A 25,044-nucleotide genomic window follows, 5' to 3' on the forward strand; every position below is an offset into this window, starting at 1 on the left:
AGGACTTCTTATCAGAGCCACCTCTTGCCTTAGAGTTTTGATGCTGCAAGAGATCCATATGGAGAAGGAGGCCAACTTGGCAAGGAGATACAGATAAGAAAGGATGAGTGACAGGGAGAGCAGAAAGGTCCAAAGTATACCAGTTGAGCTGCTGCCTCTAGCCAGGTGTGAAGAGCTACGACTCCACGATAAATTATTTTTGTTCTCTCAGAGTGAGCTAGCTTGAGCTGGGATTCTAGTCCTTTCATTAAAAAGAACCTGAAGGTTCTGGCTAACCCTGTGTATATTTGATTTCCTTGCTTTCAGGAATGCATGTGTATATGTATACACACACGTAGACCAGGAATGTCATTTTAGGAAGAGAAACTGAATTTTTCTTGGTGTGAATTTATACTCCTAGTCTGTACAGTCACATTTCAGAAGATATTATCAGAAGGGAATGTTGGTGTCATTTCATTGTTGTGGATTACTTTCATCCACTCTTTCTCATCTACTTATCCATATAAGAGGAGCTCACTTGAAAGCTCATTAATGCTACTGCTATATTTGCTGTACTTTTCAGTGAGCCAGATGTTGATGATGTAGGGGCTACTCCCAGCCAAGGTGTGGGCCCTGGGGTGGGGGGTGCACTGATGTGGTTGATTTATGGCTCAGTCCCAATCCTGACCAGAGCAGGACTTCAGGATATTTGGCCACCAAAATTACACACACACACACACACACACACACACACACACACACACACACACACACAAAACATGATGCTAAAATACTTGGTTGAAATACCAAAAGGCAATATCACATTCCAAAAGATTTCCTAGACTGTGTAGAATTTACAAATCTGTTATTCAAAACCTGATGACTTTTTCCCCCTCACTTCCATTCGAGAGAGTTGCATTTTGAGAGAAGTTTTCTTAGAAAGTTCTGCCTACTATAAGAAGGATGGGGAAACCATTTTTCACCCCAAGACTGGTGAAAAAGAATAGATATATTTTTAATATGATTATTTAGAGAAAAAAGGAGAAGGAGTTGATATACCCTCCCTTATCTCAAACCTAAAGAAAGTATCTCAATAGGACAATTCAGGGAGCTTGTGAAGGGTTTCCTATAATTAGTAGACAAGGTCATCTGATGTTAGGCTCTGTTTAAAATATCTAAAGGGTGAGAGATGGGCAGGATAGTGGCCAATGGATGAACCAAAGGAGTAGGGGCTGATTAGGGAAGTCTATTCCCAGTTTTTCCAATGCTAAAGGGGTGTGTGTGTGTGTGTGTGTGTGTGTGCATTCCAGAAGGTTGCCCAAAGAGTCAAAAAGGCTTAGGTAAAGAAAATCTAGAAATACTGCCAGATGCACAGAGGCTGAGAAAGGAGCAAATGAGGAGCCAGGAAAGGGACCACCATACAAGAGTGAGGAATTATGACAAAAAAGTGTCCATAGAAGAAAAAGCATCAGCCTCAAACTATTTTCAGGCCGAAAGGAAGGTAACAGTAGCCCCTTCTTCTCACTCTCTGTATGCTGATTTCTATGGGGACAGAAAACTATTGCCAAGAATGAGAAATCAAGTAGAATTGCAAGGTAGGGAAAGAGAAAAAAAAATCAGCCACTCCACTTTTTACCTTGACCATTGGCTTCCCTGTCTGTAGCAGGTCTGAACAAGGAGTGGGATAAGTCCTACCTTTAAACCAGTTAAATCTTTACTATTACAGTGGGACAAAGTATTTTAATAACCTACAAGATAACTTTTTATTACTTGAGTTATATCATAAAAGAAATATATGTAAATATAAAGGGACAGCGGGAGACAAAAAAGAAAAAAAATTGAACATAATCATTCCATCTTCTTAGAGGGAATTGTCTGTCTAAAATAATACACTATGACTTCAAGTACAGGCTTTATCCAAAAATCAGCCAGAAGGGAGATGTCTAATAAATGTCTGTTGAATAATTGTGGGTTCATAATCAAATAATGTTATTCCAACATCAAGCTTGACAAACAACTTATGTATACATTTTGAAAACATTTAATATTTTTTTGTTCCCCATTTTTCTCAATTTTAGGAAGTTATTCTTCTTAATGCAATTTTACTGTATTTTATGTCACATGATTGCTTAACATACAATTACAAAGATTGTTGTAAACAACAGCAGTTTCATTTCACAGACTCAAGCATAGTTTTGGTTTTTTGGGTTTTTTTATTTTGTTATTTATTTATTTATTTATTTATTTATTTTTAATTTTATTTATTTATTTGACAGGATAGAGACAGCCAGCTAGAGAGGGAACACAAGCAGGGGGAGTGGGAGAGGAAGAAGCAGGCTCATAGCAGAGGAGCCTGATGTGGGGCTCGATCACATAACGCTGGGATCATGCCCTGAGCTGAAGGCAGCCGCTTAACCGCTGTGCCACCCAGGCGCCCCTGTTTTATTTTTTTTTAAGGTTTTATTTATTTATTTGACAAAGAGAGAGAGACAGCCAGCAAGAGAGGGAACCCAAGCAGGGGGAGTGGGAGAGGAAAAAGCAGGCTCCCAGTGGAGAAGCCTGATGTGGGGCTGGATCCCAGGATTCTGGGATCATGACCTGAGCTGAAGGCAGACGCTTAATGACTGAGCCTCCCAGGCGCCCCTCAAACATCGTCTTTTTAAGATTTATTTATTTATTTGAGAGAGAGTGCACGTGTCAGTTGGGGGGAGGGGCCAAGGGAGAAGGAGAGAGTCTAGAGCCGACTCCCCGCTGAGTGTGGAGCCCTACGCGGGGTTTGATCCCACCACGCTGAGATCAGGACCTGAGCTGATAGCAAGATCATGACTGAGCGCACCCAGGTGCCCCTCAAGCAGCTTTAGAAAATAAAGCAGCTTTAGAAAATAAAGCATAGCAGAGAAAGTGGTGAGATTTTATTTGGTCACATGACCTTCAGCCATTACTTAGCCATTCTGTGCTCAGAGTCTTTGTGGTGAAATTTGGATAATAATTAGCTACTTCATTAGGTTGCCTGAAGGATTAAACGTGTTGAGGCATGTAAAACACTTAGCATAATGACTGTTACACAGAAAAGTGTTGGAGAAATATTTGCAAGTATTCCTGTCATTGTCTACTTCGTGATGCCTCTGTGTGCCGTACTGGAAAAACAAACGTTACCCTAACGAGGAGCCAGGGCCTCAGGGTTGACATATCTCTACGTGCAAGACTTCCATGAAGTGGAGGTGAGTATGCTGATCAGTGGCTAACACATAGTATTACACTACACCTTGTCGACGATGTAAGTATTTCCTGAGTTACTCCTAAAATAAAATAGGAATTACAAAAATACTTCTTCACTCTCTGAGGTGGTACAAACGAAAGCATAAACATGTGTAGCTTAAGGACCACTAACAAAGACACCATCTGCCCAGTTTGTTAAAGTGGAATGTAATATAAGCCCAGGGATTATATTCCATAATATTATGCAAACAGAATTCTTATAAAATCTGACCCAAATATCCAAAAACATCGTTTAGACTCTATTTTTTAAAATCACGCCTAATTTTTTTCTCTCCATGAAAAATATTCCTTTTTAAGGTGTTCAAGGAGCCACAAAGCAAAGTGAATAGCTGATTTTTCTAAACTTAAAAAAAACTCTTTACCCTTTTTTTTTTTTTAAGATTTATTTATTTATTTTACAGAGAGAGAGGGGGAGAGCGAGAACAGGGAGACTGGTAGACGGAGAGAGAGAGAATTTCAAGCAGACTCCCTGCTGAGCGCAGAGCCTGGATGTGGGGCTGAATCTCAAGACCCTGAGATCATGACCTGAACAGAAATCAAGAGTCTGTCGCTTAACTGACTGAGCCACCCAGGCACCCCAAAAACCTCTTTACTCATAAGGGTTTTCTTCTCTCTCCTCTCCTCTCCTCTCTTTCCCTTTCCTTTCCTTTCCTTTCCTTTTCTTTTTCTTCTTTTCTCTTTCTTCCTTCCTTCCTTCCTCCCTCCCTTCCACCCTCCCTTCCTTCCTTCCTTCCTTCCTTCCTTCCTTCCTTCCTTCCTTTCATAACATACTGTTTCTTTTTTTTCTGAGTACATGATTTAGATCATTAGTTTTTAAATGATACCAAGATAAGACCTTAAGCCAATTATAATACCAATGATTCTGATGCTTGTCTGTCATTAGGGATTTGAATTGCGCTTCCGTTTTTCGTCATCATTTTTCTGCAGCCTCATTTCTGAAGTGCATTCCAATACTCAAGATCTAAAAAGCACTAATGTTCCGTGATTAGGTATCTCCCTGCTGCAAATGAAGAAAGCACTTAGGAATTATTAATAACATGCATGGAAGAAAGTGACACAGAAACCAAGCCTTATTACCTTTGTGGTATATTCTAGGTCTTTCCATGAAGATCTTTCCTTTTTGAAACCATATATAGGGTAATGTCTATGACCAGTGCTCCTGTCATCAAAGGAGATACAAAAATGACAAGCACAGTCTCAGAATCCTCAACCAGCCCTGTTGTGATTGCAGAGTGGTGGAAAAGATAAACACAGAGGACACTTTATCACTAACGAGGGCTGTGTCCAAAACGCTAGGCAGTCAGTTTTTTATCTCATTGCATAGCATCAGATTCTACAAGTCACATCACGTATTTCGGAGGTTGACCAGATCATTTCCTAGGCTCCTTTCTCCTGCACCTGCCCTCAGCTGCCTGACCAAGGCTCTTAAATCTTACCACCCTGCTGATGAAAGTATTGAGAAAAGAAACCCAGGGAGCGATTTCTCTCCAAGTCTAAGCAGAACTAGCCTGTCACCTTATCCATATCTTCCTTCTCTGAGACCTCTACCTGTCTGTCCCAGCTCAGGCCTTCTGAGGCAGGAAGCGAACTATGTGAGCAACCATACAGGGTCAGGCTTCCCGCCCCAGCCTCATGGATAGATGGATGAGGAAGCAAGAGGGAAGGGAATCATCAAACAATCCGAAAGAAAGACAAAACGAATCTAAGAAAGAGTTCCAAGAGGGAAGAGTTCACTTTCCCTAACCTGTTCAATTAAAACACACTAGAATATTTTCAAGGAAAATGCAGTTAACCAAACAGGGAACGTTGAAAATTGTTCATTTTGTCAGATTGTAGGAAAAACCAACTAATACAGTACACTACATCAGATTGGAGAATAATACCAGCAATTTTATAGAAACTGTCGATAGTATTGGAAGAAAATCAAGTGTTCTTCTCTGTGACTGTGAGGTACCTTCTCATTCAATATTCCTTCTTATTTCTTTTTGGAACCACCAGCCCTGTTTATTAAGAAGCCAATGCCCTTATTAAGGAGGGCACATATTGCATGGTGCACTGGGTGTTACATGCAAATAATGAATCATGGAACATTACATCAAAAAAAAAAAAAAAAAGAAGAAGAAGAAGAAGCCAATGCCTTTGTCCTCAGTCTATCTTGGATGACACCAATCCTGCTCCTTCCTCCCTATGTCATCATGATTTCAGGCAATACTGAAGCATCAAAACAGAAGAACACATCACACACTTGACAAAACTCAGTCCGAGATCTGAACTTTCCAACTGTAGGATCCAATGTATTCCTTTTCTGTTAAAATAATAATAATGTTCTCATTTAAATAGGTTAAGTAGGGTTTCTACTATTAACCAAAAAGTTCAGACTAATATGATCACCTTGTATTTTTACCACCATTTCTAATCAAATTCCAATTGAATCTTATTTAATTTTATAAGAGCTAAGCTCAAATTAGCTAATTACTACTTGAAACCAATAATACACGGTACATTTTATTCTCATATTAAATTCAATAAATGCTATTGGTAAGATGAAACGTATTTTGAAGTTATTTGGAAGATTCCACCCTTTTTATATTTCAGCATAAGCAGCATAGATTCATGTCTTGGGTCCTTGGTATTTTCCTGAGTTTTCCAACTTGCCTCTGGTCTGCAGAACATGATGTTTTTTCCCTTCAGGTAATTACATTTGAAATAATCCATGGGGCTATCAAAATTACAACTGCATTTGCTTATTTTTGTAGAAGTCACTTTATAGGTTTTTTCTTTCTTCCTTTTGAGTTTGTAATAATGAATATCCTATGACTTTTATGTTTGAAATAAACATTCAAATTATTTTCAAATATTTTGAAATTGGCAAAATAAAAAAAGACTTCTGCCAAACAAATTTTGCCTGAATTTATAAATGTGTGTGTTTTCGATGGAAACTTAATCCATATGTTTCTCATTCATTTACAATTAGCTGACAAAAATGTTGTTTTGCAAGAGCTTGATATCTATTATTTTCAAAATCATGCTTCAATCATTTCCTTTCTCGTCTACAGAATGCTAAAAGGAAATCTATCTCAATCAGTATAATTTGATGTCTTGATTTTTTAAATTCTATTTGTGGATCCAGATGGCATATTGCCAACAGATTAATCGAAGTTTAAGTAATATTTTTTTATGCTAGACAGTTAAAGTGGTAGAAATCATGGTAGAAAAGAAACACAATGTAAATCAGAGAGGGAGAAACAATGGGAAAAATGGATAATAGAAAGATGATAGCAAAATGATTCAGCCCCGAGGCGATTTCCTAAATAACTACATGCTGTGAAACTTTGGGTCTGAATCAGTTTTATATGTTAAGATATGGAACACGAAGTCTTCCTAATTTTACAACAGAGAGCAAGTGCTAGAGTTCCAAGGAGATTCTAAGTCAACAGAGCAGGTGCCTGATGTGTGACTTTGGTCCTCTCCTTCCATTCACTCTATCCTGTAAGATACCTGAGCCCTGCACCTGGACCCAAGGGAGGTGGAGCCCCCGGATCATAGTAGAGTGAGACGAAATCTCACTTTGTGTTCAAAACTACTGAACACATATTCTGTCACTTCCCTTTATGCTCTAGGTACTTTCTTTTCTATCGTTTAGATGTGAAAATTTGGGAAAGACAGTTGTCGAATGACACATTTTATGAGGGCCAGGTATTAGGAGCAGTTGAGCCTCATATCCCTTTGGATGACCAAGTATTTGTACCATTTGCACAGCATATTCTTCATAATTTCTCTCCATTCTGAAAATAAAGTGGCATTACCACTAATAATTAACAGTTATCAATCACACCCCTATGTCAGGCTTTCTGCTGTGTGTTTGCATGAGTCAATGCTAGTTCTCCAAATCACATGAAAATTACATCTTGTTGGGTGCGTTTTACAGAGAACTAGTTTAACAGGGTCATCCTTCCTACAAGTTCCCACTGTTAGAATTTTAGGAGTATTGTCTTCAAGAATATTTTATATTCTCCCAACATTTCTGAAGTACTTGCTATAAGGCATACTTCTTAATATAGAATTAATAGGGATGTGTTTACATTACAAAGGAAAGTGTGCATGTGAATATATATTTATATATTATATATAATATTTATATTATTTATATAAATTATATATAGAGAGAAAGAGAGATGCACACACACGTATCTATCTATCTCTGTATAACAAAGACTAAATATCCACAACAGCTACCAATGTTCCAATAATCTTGTAGCTCTGCCACCTGGAGCGGAAAGCTCCACACACATTGTTGTAAGTCTTCAGGGTCATGTAAAATGTTTTTAAGGTCTGGGCCCAGAATTCGCCTACAGTTTGTTGACCATAATAATGAACTGTTGGAGAGACAAGGTTAGGTGTTCACTACATCCTATATCTGAGTCTGGCCAATGGAATGTGGATGAGCCTTCTCCATTCCGTGGGTCAGACTCAGGAATAGAATGTGGTGAACACCTAATATTATCTCTCCAGCAGTTCATCGTTATGGTCACCAAATTGTTCTACTCTTTCCATACACTGACCATACTTGCCACCTCTCAAAGGGTCAGTTCTATTTAGTCCTATTTTGTCAGTGCATGTGTCTAAACACCAGGATCATCAGTAGTCTCTCATAAGTCTGGCTATGGCCCCTGTCTAATGACCTATCAAATACAATGACATGTTGTCAGGTCCAACACACCCGATCAGGGAAAGAGTGCCTGCAATACACATGCTCAATCAGAAAGGAGGAAAGTACAAGACATGCAGTGTTGATGGTTGATAGAAACACTGAACTCTCACTGGGTAGCTACTATGAAAGCACTTTACATAAGGATTCAGAGAGATTCCCCCTTTCTCTAGGGAAACGACTCTCTTATACATGTCTTCCTAGACTCCGCATTCTGGGAAGTCCGCATTCTCCATGAGTCTACTTGTCTACATTTCTGAAATGAGAATTCCTTAGGAGAGGCCTGCCTCTCAATAACGGAAACCCAAGCCTCATTTTAAATGTTAAACAGTCAGATTTCCTTGGAAATACATTGTTGTCAAAAATTGAGAAGACTTCCGCTCTATTTACTTCCAGTCAGTTCCCCATACCGGAAATCATACCCATAGTTCTTTCTTTAATTTAAATCTCAAGAATGATTATTTTCCTTACTCACATCACCATGCTTCCTTCTCAACTGAATGGTGTTTAAGATTATCTGATACAATATGTAGAAAAGCAACACCCTTAAATTCTCTTTTCCTCAGTCCCTTTTTCAGCTAAGAGTTACATTAAAAATCACTACAGCTTCAGCCTCTTCTTTTCTTCAAGTGACTTTATTCAACAAGAGGGCCATAATATGACTTTGTCATTCAGTCTTTGTAATCGCATCCCTTACTGTTTGAAATCTAATGCTGTGAGGGAGTAAAGTCTCTGTGTTGATTCTATTTTCTTACCTTTATGCTCATGAATCTGCCAATTCTGAACTCACCTTTTTCCTGTAATAATTTATCAAGTGCAGTCAGTAATAACCACTCACACTCTTGCTTTCATTTTATCCATCCATGTTTCCTGGCTTCCTCCCAAGCAACTGCATATTTTAGGATTACTAAATGTTTTCTTCCTGTATACTAGTGATCACCAGCTTTCTAGCCCCTAGCATCCAAGTCCTCACCACCTGCACTCAGCTCTTCACTATTGCCACACATTTTCGTTTTTGTTTTCTATTTTTTTAGTCAGGGTGGGATAAATTAAATTGCAATATCCCAAATTAATCAGGAAAGGATAGATACATTTCAACATCTCACTAGCTAACTGTAATAAAAGTTTATTTCTTGTTCATGTATGAGTCCAATATGGGTGTGTGGATCTCTGAGCTTTGCTGAGCACCTCTCCTTTTCAAGCAGTGACTCATGACCCAGGCTGCTTCCATTTTTTAGCTATGTGATTTGGCGCAAGCAGCTTCTAAAGCTACTACGTGATGCGAAAAAAGAAATAGAGCATCACATGAGTTTTATATTAATTTATTTCCAGTTTGAAGCAACTACCTCCAAAAAGTTCTAGGAGAGGATTCCTTTTTTTTTTTTTTTAAACATTTAAAAAAAATTCTCCCACCCTGGGAAATGCAGAGTTGGAGAAAAATGCATTGGCAGAATTCATTTAACTACTACCACATACAGTCTCCAAGCTGTGTCTCCTCCTCTCGTTCTATTTCTTAATGACTAAAAATACAGTGTTTCTGGCTTTGGGAATCACCATATGGGAAATGTCTAGTGCTTTAAAAATCTTTTTCATGACACGGTAGGTATAAAATTTCTTTAACATTTTGTGATATATTTAACCAATTATACTGCATACTGCCCAGGTCATATCATATTTATTTTTTAAAACATGTTTTGACATGCGTTCTAGAGTGAACATGACCTATTGACCATTCAGACATGAATGCTATAGAGAATAGCAAGGATGACCCCAGATTTCTGCCTAAGATAACTACTTAATTTAAACAAAGATAGGGGCGCCTGGGTGGCTCAGTCGTTAAGCGTCTGCCTTCTGCTCAGGGCATAATCCCGGGGTCCTGGGATCGAGCCCCGCATCGGGCTCCCTGCTCTGCTGGGAAGCTTGCTTCTTCCTCTCCACTGCCCCTGCTTGTGTTCCCTCTTTCGCTGGCTGTCTCTATCACTGTCAAATAAATAAATAAAATCTTTTAAAAAAAGGTTTATTTAAAAAAATAAAGATAAAATTAAACATTACTCATAGAACAATTTCTGAATGTTCACAAATTAAAAATGAGTGGACTCACCAGCCTGAATAATATAAATAGACATATGTACAGTATATACCCACCTGGGTGTGCTTTATAAAATGTGGCTATTGATATTTGGAGAACAAACTATCCTTTTTTGTTTATTCATTCAGAGCGCTGTATCCTTAATCCAAAGTATTAATAAAATCTTCCTCTCTTTTGATAGTAACCTTAAAGCTGAAAGTGACATTGACTGCCACTTAACAGAAATAAGTTTTTAAGTAATTTGTACTAAAAACTGAATCAATTTTAATCCAATTGAATGCAGAGCAGTAGATTAACAAGAAGGCCTTGAAGATACAAAGAATTAAATACAAACAACTACCCAATACATATTGCTGCATGTCAGGCATAGGTAGAGGGGGGATTAACTTAGAGGATAAGAATTTCTATCAAAATAAAATGATGATATAGTCAAAAGAATAAAAGTAAAGTACTGTGTGGAGGATTGCCATTAGATACTACTTTTTTTTTAAAAGATTTTTTATTTTTTTATTTATTTAGTCGACAGAAATAGAGACAGCCAGTGAGAGAGGGAACACAAGCAGGGGGAGTGGGAGAGGAAGAAGCAGGCTTCCAGCAGAGGAGGGAGCCTGATGTGGGGCTCGATCCCAGGACCCCACGATCACACCCTGAGCTGAAGGCAGATGCTTAACAACTGAGCCACCCAGGTGCCCCCAATAGTAAGTGTATTTTTGAGACTTTTAGTTACACTGTATTCACATGCGGACTCTAGCAGCAATGTTATATATATACATATGTGTATATATTTCTTTTTAACAGTAGATAAAAGTAAAAATTATTTTGAAAGCATTTATTCAAAAATTATTTTGAAACCTTTATTCTAAAGGTACGTCTTCTTTAGTATCAATATTCAACTGAATCAGTTACACATTGTTAGTTGTGCTAAATCAACTGAACTCTTTATTGAGCGACAATTATGCACCAAGTAATATGTGTATCCTTACACATTTTTGTTTTTGTTTTTTGTTTTTTGTTTTTAAGATTTTATTTATTTATTTATTTGACAGAGAGAGAGACAGCCAGCGAGAGAGGGAACACAAGCAGGGGGAGTGGGAGAGGAAGAAGCAGGCTCATAGCGGAAGAGCCTGATGTGGGGCTGGATCCCAGAACGCCGGGATCACGCCCTGAGCAGAAGGCAGGCGCTTAACCGCTGTGCCACCCAGGCGCCCCTAGATACTACTTTTTAATATTATTTTAGCTTAATGTTAAAGAAAACAAAAACAGAAAATTTTTCTTTTGAATTCATTTGTTTTAGCTTTCTTTCTCCATCTTCCGTTGTTGGCCTCTTAGTAAAGATTGATTTCTATGGTCTTAAACACACTTAACAACAGTTCTTTTCTATATAACTTACGGTAAATTTGCTTTGTATGAATTCAGCCCTCTGAAATTAAATTTCTCCATAAATCTTACAATTATTCAATAAAAATTAATATTAAAAACTAGTCTTTTGGATGTCCTGAGAAATGTTTGATTCCAGGGGTTATTTTAAACATTGGTAGAGACTATATACTATACATGTGATATCTTACTTTTCATTTGTGTGTGTGTGTTTGTGTGTGTGCATATTTTAGGGGGGAAACTGCATAATAAACATTTTGCTCACTCTCCTGAGGCTGGACCCGGACTCCTACTAGGCCACTGAAAGAAGTACTAATGTGTATACTTAGTCACAAAGGGGATTGAACTAAGAAGAATGTAGACTACAAGAATTAATGGAGAAGAAAGAAATCAGTGGAGTGTTTTGATGAATTTAACTGTGATAATAAAAAAAGATGAATAAGGTGGATTAAAAAAATAATAAACTGGGCACCAGGGTGGCTCAGCCAGTTAAGCATCTGACTCTTGATTTCAGTTCAGGACATGAACTCAGGGTCCAGGGATTGAGCCCCACGTTGGGCTTTGTGCTCAGTGGGGAGTCGGCCTGAGGATTCATTCTCTCTCTCCCTATGCCTCCCCCATGCTCTCTCTCTCTCTAAAATAAGTAAAAAGTCTTTTTTAAAAATTTTTTAAAAATGTACACTTAATTGTTTTAACTATCATATTATTCAAGAGTAGATTAGATATTTCTAACTTATTTTAGAGTTTATTAATAATGCATGTATATTTTTTTAAGATTTTATTTATTTATTTATTTATTTGTCAGAGAGAGAGAGAGAGAGTGAGCACAAGCGGGGGAAGCAGCAGGCAGAGGGAGAAACAGGCTCCTTACCCAGCAAGAAGCCCGATGCTGAACTCAATCCCAGGACCCTGGGATCATGACCTGAGCCGAAGGTAGATGCTTAACCAAGACACCCAAGCATTCCAATGCATGTATTTTTAAAGTAACCTCTGGGAAAAATAGATATAGATGTTGTAACTTGCAAATCAGTGAACAAAAGATGCATGTAAGAATAAAGCTCGGTCATAGCAATAGATCACCGAAAAGAAGGTGAGGCCGTATTTGTGAAAAGCACAGAAAATCGAGGCAAGTAAACACACACACAAATAAAAGGATGGCAAAGAGATTCAAATATATACATAAGCATAACAAAAGTAAATGAATTAAACACACTACTGTGTGAAAAAAGAGACTTGTGGAATCCATTGTATAATATGATATCCTTTATATAAAACTTTTGAATGCAATAAAAATACTATGTTTTTGTTGGATACGTATGTTCGTAATACATTCACAGAAACACAAATGGAAAAGGCACACACCAAATTCAAAACAGCAAGTACTTCAAAGAAAGAAAGATAAATTATTTGGTGTTCTATTTTATTTAATAATAAGTTAAATTTTGCTAATTCTCGGTGGTACACACATGGATGTGTCTGGGCTTTTCTTTCTGTTTGAATCGTTTCACAATTAAAAAGATTAAATGTGTAAGTGAGAATATAAGCTAACCTTATCTAGATCTAACAGACACCTCTCTGGGTCCCTACATCGTCCAAGGATCATAGTTTCTTCATTTTGGTTGTCGTATCACTTCTTTAGTGTGCAGTATTTGTCTACCTTTTCAAGGATGGCCTTCCACCAGCAGGAAAAGGGAAAGGAAAAACAGACTAAGAAGCTGCCCTTTAAAGACACCACACACCAGTTTCACATACTGTGTGTTTATTAAGCCATCAGCCAGAAGTTAGTCATATGATCATAGCCATACGTGAAAGAGGCTGGCGAATACAGTCTGAGGCTGGGTAAAGTTGTGTCCCGGTTAAGACTTTGAGATTCTATTACCAAGAGGAAACGGAAGCATGAAGATAGTCACATTCTTCCGCAGAATCATTAATAATACAATGATTCAAAAAGCGAGGGCTATAGACTACTGATTGTTCAGAATCTTTTTTCTTGGGAGGAGTATAATTTTATGCAAAACAGCAGTTTCATGGGGGAACTTTGGGCTTATGTAAAGTTTAACCCCTACAACACACACACACACACACACACACACACACACACACACACACACACAGCATTTTCATTTTGATGAGAAAAAAAAATGAACTGCTTTTATAGTGTTTGAGGGAGCAGCATAACTACTTCTACCAAGCTATTTCATGAATTTAAAAGAAGATATTTTATGAATTTAAAGAGAAGAACCATATTTTTCCTGAACATTAAACTACACGAGGAAGAGTGGGATTAAGGCAGGTGGTTTAAATTCTTTTCTTAAAAAATTCTCTTTTTTTATCAATTAAAGCAGTGCCCCTTAACATAAATAGGCTCTGGAAAGAACTGAAGTAGAAGACCGACTCTTATCATTAGGAGAAATGACACTGAAATTGTCAACATCAGACTCTTTTACATCGTTAAACCAGTAAACCACCCTCTAAAGTTTTCTCAGCCAGACAGGGTGTTACAGCTTGTTACATGTGGCCATTCATTTAAAACCTGTCCTTTGATCTTATGTGTGGGGTGGGGAGAGCAGTTACTCCGATTTCAAGCATCTAAATACAGGAGGAAAATCTTGTATCTTGCTCCTCTAATGTCCATTATTTATGAGGAATAAGGTATAATTTCCAATTCTGTGGCAGCCCTTGTATCCATACCTCGGTGATAGATTTATCTTCTGAAATTTATGAGTAAACTTGTTCATCTATTTTTCAAATTTAATTATTTATAGTCGTGTTCTGTATTTAAAAAAATGTCAAAAGCAGAAAATCCACAAAAGACAGCAGAGAGCACCGAAGTCCTTCAAAGCAGCCAAGTTCTGCAATTTCTTGTTAAAGTTTTGTGAGGTGAAGCTGGCCTCGGACAGATATTTTCCAGCCATGTGGAGTTGGCAGGTAGGGCGCACATCGGCATTTTACTCACGAAAAAATAAACTAGTTCAAGTGATTGGAAAGTATGCAGTGTGTTCGTGCCTTAGTATCTGTTCGTGGTGCGAGTGGTATAATTGGAAGCCACAAGTAACTTTCACAACCTGAGTAAACGATTTTCTTCACTCGCATGCGCACATTACAGCGTAGCAGCCGCTGAGTTCAGAGAGCTTTTTCCTGCTTTAAAATATGAACACTGTTAAGAACATGGAATTTGAAGAATAAAGTGGAAAAGTCAAGGGATGTTAAAGACTCTAAACTCGAACATCTATACAATTATAACACAACATTTCTGTCCAACTATTCTGTGAAAAGAAATGAAAAGACAAAATTATTTTTTTTTCAGTGTGTTATTTTAGGTACAAGTTAAAGCTTCAGTGCAGTTAGGAAACAATGTAGAATCCTTTACAGCCATGTGAATACAATTATACAGAATTGTTATAATAGCTTTGGAAGAGATACATGTGAGAATACAAGAAAAAACTAAATATTTTAAAAGAAAAACATATTGTATGCTGGAAAACGGATGACAACTCCAGGCACATTTTAAAATGTCCTGAAAATACTAAGCCATGTTTCTATTTGCTAACAACAGCAGAACACATATAACAAATTTTCTTTTATTTTAGACAATTTTAATGTCATATATATGAAAATATATATTTATATTATGTTATATGTTTATATATTATAGTATATATTTATATATTATAAATATATTTTTTCATATATATACATGAAAAAATACAGTTGATATTTTGGTTCCCATTCATTCTCAGACTTAGCTGTACCCAAATATATAAACATTATTTTGGTTTTAGAAAGCTTCAATAACAAAGCCCTCCCTTTTTTCCAGTGGATTGATATGGCTCTATGAAGCATGACAATTACCCTTAAATAACATGCCTGTGAATTAAATAAATTACAGGACAATGAGGCATGGTTTACTATGATTTTCCTTTTTAGAAAACATAAATATTCATAGAGGGTAAATGGCTTAGCATTACTCTACAAACATCTCCCAGCTTTAGGAGAAAAAAGATAATGAAGTATGTCCCAAGGGAGAAAGCATGATCATGGACTTAACTGGCCAGCACTACAAATCCACAGGATTGAAAATGTACGATACCCAAGAAAGTTACAAAGCCAGGATGCTTAGGAAATCTAGTGGGTTGGATGACTGTTCAAGTATTTTCAAAGAACTTATAGCCTAAGCTCATTACACTGATACGTAAAATAGAATGAAAAGCTTGGCACTTCTTTCTGGATGCCCTTCAAAAGTCTAGAGGAGAGAGGTCTAGAAGTTACCCAGTTGGAGAGCTTTAAATTAGTCTCAAAATTAGGCAGCACTAGGAAGATTAAATTTGTTTCCATTTCAGAATTAATATTCTTAGACTGCAAGCATTCTAGACATATTGATTATTTCTGCTTAGAAGAAATGTAGAGAAAGACAAAATGCATGAAATAGTTTTAAACTATGGCTCTAGACCAAAAAAAAAAAAAAGTGGCTCATTTTAGGAAGTAAATTATTGAAAATTAAGAGAGCAAAAGTTTCCTATGGTGATAAGAATGTTCAGATTTTATTTATTTACTTGGGAGAGAGAGACAGCAAAAGAGAGCATGAGCAGGGGGAGGGGCAGAGGGAGATAGAGAAGCAGACCCCACTTAGCAGGGAGCACGATGTGGGGCTCCATCCCAGGACCCTGAGATCATGACCTGAGCCGAAGGCAGATGCTCAAACAACTGAGCCAGCCAGGCGCCCCTGTGATAAGAATGTTCTAATATAATTTTATTATTTTACCACGTTACTTTCCTTTACTTCTACTTAGCACTTACTTTGTAAATTTATGTGAAAAAGAAAAAGAGAGAAAAAAAAGAAGAAAAGAAAAGAAAAGAAGAAAAGAAAAGAAAAGAAAAGAAGAAAAGAAAAGAAAAGAAAAGAAAAGAAAAGAAAAGAAAAGAAAAGAAAAATGGACCTGTCACAAGTTTCCCTGGCAGTTAGTATTTCCATGAGTTGTGATTTCCCAAATATGTAAATTCAAACCTAGTTTTCAAACTAATTTAACAGTGATGGTGCAGTTGTTTCTGTAGCTGTTTGGTAAAGATATTGTGTTTCTTCTGTTTAAGCCTCATTTAAAATGAAACCCAAACTCTTAAATCTTTGACCTTATTTTTAGTAATAAGCACACACAAAAAACATTGGGAGGCCAAAAATAATTTGGCCGTTTTATTTCAGAGAAGCTATAGAAATATTAGTTTTCATGACTGGATTTAAGCTTTAATTGACCAAGTGGTTTTAGTGCCCATACAAAGAAAAGTGACTTCCAAAATTTGCATTTAAGATTGTAAGATTAACCTCTTTCCCTTAAAATGAAGGGACATTTGACATATGACTGTCATTGTAATATTAATGTCTTCTGAAAGGGGAATGAATACAGCAAAGACCAAACTAGCTCCATTGGGGTTGCAGAAAATTTTATTTACTTTTCACTTGTTTTATCATGATAAACATTTTGTCCAAGAATTAATTTTCAAAATTAATTGAGAATTAATTTTGAAACTGAATTCATGCAGGATGTAAATATAAAACATGAAAAAGATACCACTAGATTCAGGTAATTCACATTCCACTGTTATTATTATTATTATTAAATTCATGAACAAATGTTTATATAAGCTCTTACGGAAATTAAAGCTTTTGTACAAGAATATCTTATCCTTTTAAAATTTATTTCTAGGGTAAAATATCAATAATAGAAAACTCCCTGTATACTTACGTGTATTTTTGGTATCAGGGCAGTAATGCAGACACACTTCTGATTTGGTATCTGCACAAACTGTGTTGACACTGAAAAATCCACATTTCCAGAGAATTTTTGATGGAAAAATGAAATGGCAAGCTTGGTTAGAGCAATTGTGAGAGATGAAGTAGTGACATTTAGTCAGGGAGTATAATTCACCTACAGGTTAATGGTACCTCTTTTTTTTTTTTCCCCCAAGATTTGATTTATTTATTTGACAGAGAGAGAGAGAGAGCACACACAGAGAGAGAAGCAAGCTTCCCACTGAGCAAGGAGTCCCACACGGGACTTGATCCCAGGCCCCTGGGGTCATGACCTAAGCCAAAGGCAGACATTAACTGACTGACCCACCCGGGCATCCCAGGTTAGTGGTACCTTGATGTGACCAGCATATTCCAGGATGTAACTCTCAGCTTCAAGCCTGTGAATGACTCTTTCTTGGGAGGATGCTACGAGACCATAGCATCTTGCTTTATCCTTTCTTGGATTTCTCTTTCTTCATCTGCTTCATAGATGACTCTTCTTCCAAGTATTTTTTGGAAGTTGGACTTTTTTATTCCATTCCTGCACCAATTTCACATTTCACGTCTCCTATCTGGTATTTGGACCCTATTAGTCAGCTCCCTAGTAGACAACTCCACTTTCTGAAAGCAAATACACACATAATTCAAAATTGTGAAAATGAACAGACCATAGAGAAACAGAATGATGGGAGGAAGCAGAACTTAAGATACAGTGATAAAGAAATGCTTCTTTGAGAGGGGCCACTGGATCTCAGGGTCAAAGCTGAGAAATTACTCCTATGCCCATGCTCAAAGGAGAACTGGAAGCAGAGAAAAGAGCATGAGCACAGCCCCTATGTTAAGAGGGCACATGGTGAACCTGAGCCTAGTAAACAGAGGGGCATAAGAAGTTGAAAAGGTAGACAGGAGCCAAGATCATGAAAGACTTGATGGGTGGCACCTGAGTGGGTCAGTCTGTTAAGGAGCTGCCTTCAGCTTAGGTCATGATCCCAGAGTCCTGGGATCGAGCCCCACTTTGGGCTCCCTGCTCAGTGGGGAGTCTGCTTCTCCCTCTCCCTCTGCCCCTCTATGCTGTTCCTGCTCTCTCTCTCTCAAATAAATAAATAAAATCCCCCCCCCAAAAAGACTTAAAGAAAAAAAAAAAAAGACTTGATGGAACATGAAAAGTCTTTTGGTTATTATTGTAGCACTAGAAAGATATAGAATAAAGAGTGACATGCTGTGTTCATTTATTCAAAAAATATTTACTACATGCCTACTGTGTGCCTGATACTGTGTTAAGCACTGGGGAAAATGATGTGAAGAAGACAAAGACACCAGTCTTGCTCCCATAAAAAGTACAGTTTAATAAAGACTGGAATATTGATTACATAGGAGTATATAAACCCAAACTCAGATGTGCTCTGAAGGTAAGAAATGTGACCCCAGAAGGTTTATAATATACATATCTGGCACAGCATAGCTTGAGAAGTCAGGGAATGCTCCCTGGAGGAAGGAATTATTAAACTGAGATCTGGTGAATGGGGTGGGAGAGTCTAACCAGGCCAAGTGTAAGGAGAAATGCGCGTATCACTTCTGTGGTGTTAACTTCGGTGTTAAAGAAGAGCACTGACTGGCTTGACTGAAGAAGGTAAGGGTCACTGTAATGTGGGACGACATGTAGACATACGCAGAACCAGAGCCATAATATATCATGTAAGTCCTGAAAGAATTTGGTTTATAGCCTAAGAACAATGGAGACCATTGAAAGATTTTACGCTGTGGGGGAAATGATCAGATGTGGAAATGTTAGTCTGGTTGCAGGGTGCAGAAGAGATTGGAAGATAATCAGATGGGATGACGAGAGAGCATGACAGAAATATTGTTACCAGACTCTAGGCAGGAACATGGTAACAGCGAAGATGAGAGCAGTGGACAGATTCTACCTACATTTAGGACAATATTTCTCAATATTTCTCACCCCATTTTTTTAGACATTTTTAATAGCCCCTCCTCCATGAAATTGTAATACCACAAGCATATTGTATATCTGATTTTATACTGTGTATATATATTTATATACACATAAAAAATAAAAATAAAAATGTTTATACATTAAAAATACATTAAAATATTACACATAAAAAATAATAATGTTTTGTCTTTCTACCAAGTAACTAATTTTCATTCCCTTGAGGACAATCTAGAACTCATGAAGACTGCATGGCTTAGAAGTTCTAATTCAGCAGATCATAGTAGTGATTTGGATATAAAGTAGAAAGAAAAAGATCAGTTTTTCTAGCTCGCATAATTTGATGGTGTACTTTTTGAGAAAGAGACCACCGGAAATGGACCAGATTTGAGTGAGGTCAGACAAGATCATGGGTATTCTTTTAGCATATCAAGTCTGAATTATCTTTGAGAAATCCAGATGTAAGTTTTCATCCAAGTGGCCATAAAAATGAAGTTGTCTCTGTCTTTCATTGCTTTTCTGAAGGTAACTAATATTTTCCTGCTTATAAAATCTGGTACCAAAGGCCTATCGCATCCTGTCGATGATGTTGGACTTCATGGGGAGGGGCATGGAACACGGATGAAAGAGAATGTCCTGGCTGAAGTGGTCACAGAGTCTGACACAGAGAGAGAAACCCCACACACATCCAAGGGGACTTGGGGGCAGGGTTATTTTTTTTTTTTAACTCTCTTGACCAAATCCTGCTGCTAGTTGGAAAAATGAATAAAGAAGTAAAATCTTTCTAAATGTCTTGTTCTGGGAGCACAGAAATAAAAAAGTTGTAAAGACTTCTTATCTGTGATGTAGGAATGGAATTAAATGAGTGCATCTTAGGAGGGGTTTTGTTTGTTTTTTTTTTTTTAATTTTTATCTAAGAGCAGAGAACTAGTTTAATTTGATTTTTAGAAATAGGAAGAATTGTCACTCAAACATTCAAAAGCATAGTTATTTTTTTAAGTAAATTTAACCAAAATTTATCAAGTAAGCAACGATTATGTACAAAGAAAAGAGAAATTGACAACATATGTCCTCTGTGACCCAGTGTATACCCATGTTTGAATTTTGTCCATTAGGCCATTCTACAATTCTTGCCCAATTGTAGTGCACTAAATATCTTCAAGGGGACATACAATTGATTTATAATTAATATAAACAATAACAAAAAGTTGTCTTTTGGGTACTTTCCAGCTACTGGTTATTATAAATAATATCTTAAATATCCATTTAAAGAAGAAAGAATATACAACATATATTGTGAAATTTTCTGCAACTATTGCTACATGTAACAACACGGGTGAATCTCACATCTACCATAGTAAGTAAATCAAGTCAGAAAAAGAAGAGTATATACAGTAATGAATATATATATATACTTTTTTTACAAAAATAGACAAAAATAATCTACAGTCATAGAAGGCAAGGAAGTGAATACTTTGGAGTTTAATGACTGGGGTGGAAGGAACACCAGGAAGACTTGATGACTTATTTCAAAGGGATCCTACTCCTACATGTACAACAGCATACAGACTATTCTTAACCATAGGTTATTACAAATAATTCTGTTATGAGATTCTTGTACATACCTTGGGTACACACATGCATGCAATTCTGATGACACTGTTAAAACATAATTTTAAAAAGTTAAAAACATCACTGTCATGCAAGTGCAAAATAAGCTCATGTCAATGATTTAAGAACTAATTAATAGTAACTACTTCATTAATGAAAGAACAAATTGTGATGCTGTTTCAAAAAGCATTTGAGAAAGAGGAATTTATACAGTTCATTAGAAAAGGTACACTGACATAGTTCATTTAGTTATTTATTTTTATATGAGACATTTGTTTAATGTTCTGTAGGGCAATAAACTCTAGTGTTTTAGAATGTTCACATTTCTGTATTCAGGGTATGGAAAATAGAGTTAATTTTTTTCTGTATGCATCACTTATTGTTTCAGAATTTAAAATGAACATGTATTAATTTTGTAATTAAATTATTTTATAAGAATGATAAATATTTCAAATACTTTGCAATATGGAACAGGAACTTACTAGATAAATAAGGCAATTGTTTTGTATTATGCCTAGGAGATAGCAAGATTTTAAAAGGAAGCCTAAGTAACAGACACATGAAAAAGTGTTCAAAATCATTAGCCATCAGGGAAATTCAAATCAAAACCACATTGAGATACCACCTTACGGCAGTTAGAATGGCAAAAATTGACAAGGCAACAAATAACAAATGTTGGAGAGGATGTGGAGAAAGGGGAACCGTCTTACACTGTTGGTGGGAATGCAAGTTGGTACAGCCACTTTGGAAAACAGTGTGGAGGTTCCTCAAAAAGTTAAAAATAGAGCTACCCTATGACCCAGCAATTGCACTACTAGGTATTTACCCCAAAGATACAGATGTAGTGAAGAGAAGGGCCATATGCACCCCAATATTCATAGCAGCATTGTCCACAATAGCTAAACTGTGGAAGGAGCCGAGATGCCCTTCAACAATGCCCGAGATGCCCTTTATGATGCCATCATAAAGAAGATGTGGTCCATATATACAATGGAATATTACTCAGCCATCAGAAAGAGCAATTACCCAACATTTGCAGCAACATGGATGGGACTGGAGGAGATTATGCTAAGTGAAATAAGTCAAGCAGAGAAAGACAATTATCATATGGTTTCACTCATTTATGGAACATAAGAAATAGCAGGGAGATCAGTAGGAGAAGGAAGGGAAGAATGAAGGGGGGAGATAAACAGAAGGGGAAATGAACCACGAGAGACTATGGATTCTGGGAAACAAACTGAGGGTTTCAGAGGGGAGGGGGTGGGGGGATGGCTAGCCCGCTGATGGGTATTAAGGAGGGCATGTATTGCATGGAGCACTGGGTGTTATATGCAAACAATGAATCATGGAACACTACATCAAAAACTAATGATGTACTGTCTGGTGACTAACATAACATAATAAAAAAATAAAATAGAATAAAATAAAATAAAAGGAAGCCTAAGAAACCAAGAAGGATCACAAGGGGAACTAAAGAATATGAATATGGAGGCAATAATTTGTCTGCCATGAGTGAATAAGGGAATTACTGAAAATGAAATGGTAGGGCAGAATTTTAAAGGCTCCTTTTTTCCCCTATGGGTTCTTGATTCTGCAGAGGAAAGGAAGAACATACTGCATCAATGTGAATGTTCGGGGATATGCTCAGGCTCCACAACTAATATTACATGTTGATTGCGTTTGGCAGTAGCAAAATATAAGGAAAAATAAAGCGATGTAAGGATCAGAATGGGTGTATTGCTAACCAATTTTATTATGGGTACAAATTTTGTACTTTTTAGTATATGGCCCTGAAATTCATATAAAAAGAATCTTCCAGCAACCTAGCCCTCTTTAAATCCAAGTCAGTTGGTGGCCAACCCAGAATGACTACTAGATACCTCCATAAAACCCCTGCTTCAAGTCATCCTATAAGAATCCATGGTTGATCCAACATTGTACAGAAAACTATTTAAGGAAAAGAGACCATTCTTTAATATCAGTTTGAGGTGATAATTTATGGTCACTCTAAATATTCCATTATTGGAGCACCTGGGTGGCTCAGTTTGTTAAGCGTCTGCCTTTGGCTCAGGTCATGATCCCAGGTCCTGGGATCGAGCCCCACATCAGGTTCCCTGCTCAGTTGGAAGTCTGCTTTTTTCTCTCCCTCTGCCCTTCCCCCCCATTCATGTTCTCTCTCTTTCTCTCTCTCCCAAATAAACAAATAAAATCTTTTAAAAAATTAAAATAAATAAATATTCCATTATTATGGAATTCCCTTACCCCTACAAAAACCAGGTCCCACCAAATTTCATGCTAATCATCCAATATGGGTCCACATATAAAATTTCTACCCACTATTTGGAGGGAAGAGGGACCTTAATTTTCTATGGGTTACTTCTCAGATACATGGAAGAGAATAAAACCACTAAGTATAAATTCCCTTAAGAAACTTGCTTCTCTTTTGGGCTATGGAATGGGATTAACTATTATTTTTCAGTTTTACAAATGTCAGCCATACTGAATCCATTTGGAGGTCCAACCATATTCTACAAAAACAAAGAAACAGAAAAAAATATACAATCAAAACCAAAAGTGCTATTGGAGGAGTCAGCATAGCTGAAGAAGTGTTATTTTTATTTATTCTAGAGAGAGTTGTATCCATTGTAATACTTCTAAACAGGAAGGAATTGGAGTTGTTCCACTTCAGAAAAACACATATCTGAAATGTAGCCAAGTTTCTGGAGACTTGGACAAGATAGATACCATGAAAACACACTTTTGTTGTTGAATATGGATGACTGCCATCCTATTCTAATAAAGAATTGAAATCTGGGAGCTTCTCCTGCCATGTACCCCACTCAGTAGCCATCACAGCAGTTTGCGCGTGGACAGTGATACACCATGTTGTAGTTCTGGCATTATTCTGACTTGGATGTTGCTGTCTGTTGACTGCCACATCCCATAATAAGATTAGCTTGCATGTTCAATGTACAGTACAATGTTGGAGTCTGATCTGACTAAAAAAGCACCAATATGCTTCCATTATTCAAGAAACCTTCAAGTTTTTCATGACACATATGAGAAAAGATGAAAGTTCACTTTCCTGGAAAAATAAACACTCCCTATATAAATAAACAAAGACCTCTATAGCAGTGTAAATTGTTTGTGAAAATGGTTTTACTTGGTAAGAAACAAAGAAAGGATTAACTTATTGCCAGATTAAACAGTTGCTACTGTACATATTTTTTTCTTCTAATCTATACCAAGAAATTCAGGTTCAAATGTTTGTCAATTTAAGTATTACATAATATTTAGAGGTTTTGCTTTGTGGTCAGACCTTCTAACCATTTCTTAGGGAGGCGATATAAAGCAAAACCATAAAAGAAGACAGTAAGAAAAAATATATTAGAATTAATCAAAACTAAAGACCTTCTGCCCTCTGTAAGATGCTGTTACAAAATGAAAAGATAAGCCATAGACGATATTTTCAGTATCTGTCAAATATATTTGACGAAGCATTTGAATCTATAATATATAGAGTTCTTAAAATTCAGCAATTCAGTGAGAAGGAAACAAACACAGTTTTTAAACAATGTACAAAAAATTTTAAAAGGCAATTCAGAAAAAATAATTCACAAGTGGCAAATAAGGTCGTGAAAAGATGTTCAACATCATTACTCATCTGAGAAATGCAAATCAAAATGTAAATAAGATAACAACTAAAATCTATTAAAATGACTAAAATTTTAAAAATTTGACAACAGCATATGTGAGTAAGAATGTGAAACAACTGGATTTCTCATATATTGCTGATGAGAATACAAAGTAGTATAAACACTTAGGAAAAATAATTTGGTAGTATCTTATAATGTTAAATATATAGGTATGCAAAACTTCTAATTAAGCCTGAACTAATTTGAACCTCTTTGGGTTTTACATAAAAATTAGTTGTGAGGAGCTCCATTGAAAAATGAGCTTGTCTCGTAATGAGACAATAACAATGAAATCAGAATAATGAGATAAATTGAGAATATTGTTTAAAGATAAATGTGACAGAACTACCATTTGTTTAGAAAATGACCTTATGTATTTTTGCATAGTTCTCTAGGTATACTTTTAACAAAGACTAATGGGATTTATTTTATTTATTAGAATAAACAAAAGTAGTCCTATTCTCAAATCTAACTTGTATATTATCTTTGCCAGGTTGCTTAATTCCCTGGCCATGAGTAAAACAAAATGTTAACTTCTTTCTTATCTTTCTTGGAGTAGTTGTAAAGATA

At 36.6% G+C, this 25,044-nt stretch overlaps 1 long non-coding RNA gene across 7 annotated transcripts in view; it reads right to left on the minus strand.

The window, feature by feature from the left end:
• The window catches only part of LOC148110283 (uncharacterized), a 64,216-nt gene that overhangs the window by 23,012 nt on the left and 16,160 nt on the right, over nucleotides 1-25,044 (minus strand). Inside the window, exons 3-4 of one of the 7 annotated variants that reach the window (XR_015724250.1) lie at nucleotides 20,794-20,827; nucleotides 17,087-17,838 (exon numbers count right to left, since the gene is read on the minus strand). The exons of 5 other annotated variants lie outside the window; for them this stretch is intronic. This is a non-coding gene — a long non-coding RNA (uncharacterized LOC148110283). Of the gene's footprint in view, nucleotides 1-17,086; nucleotides 17,839-20,793; nucleotides 20,828-25,044 lie in introns of those variants that run through there. One more of the 7 variants, XR_015724254.1, reaches the window with a different exon arrangement.

The sequence above is a fragment of the Ursus americanus genome, chromosome 4, assembly GCF_024610735.1.
Source record: "Ursus americanus isolate L20-20 chromosome 4, mUrsAme1.1.p, whole genome shotgun sequence".
Taxonomy (NCBI): domain Eukaryota; kingdom Metazoa; phylum Chordata; class Mammalia; order Carnivora; family Ursidae; genus Ursus; species Ursus americanus.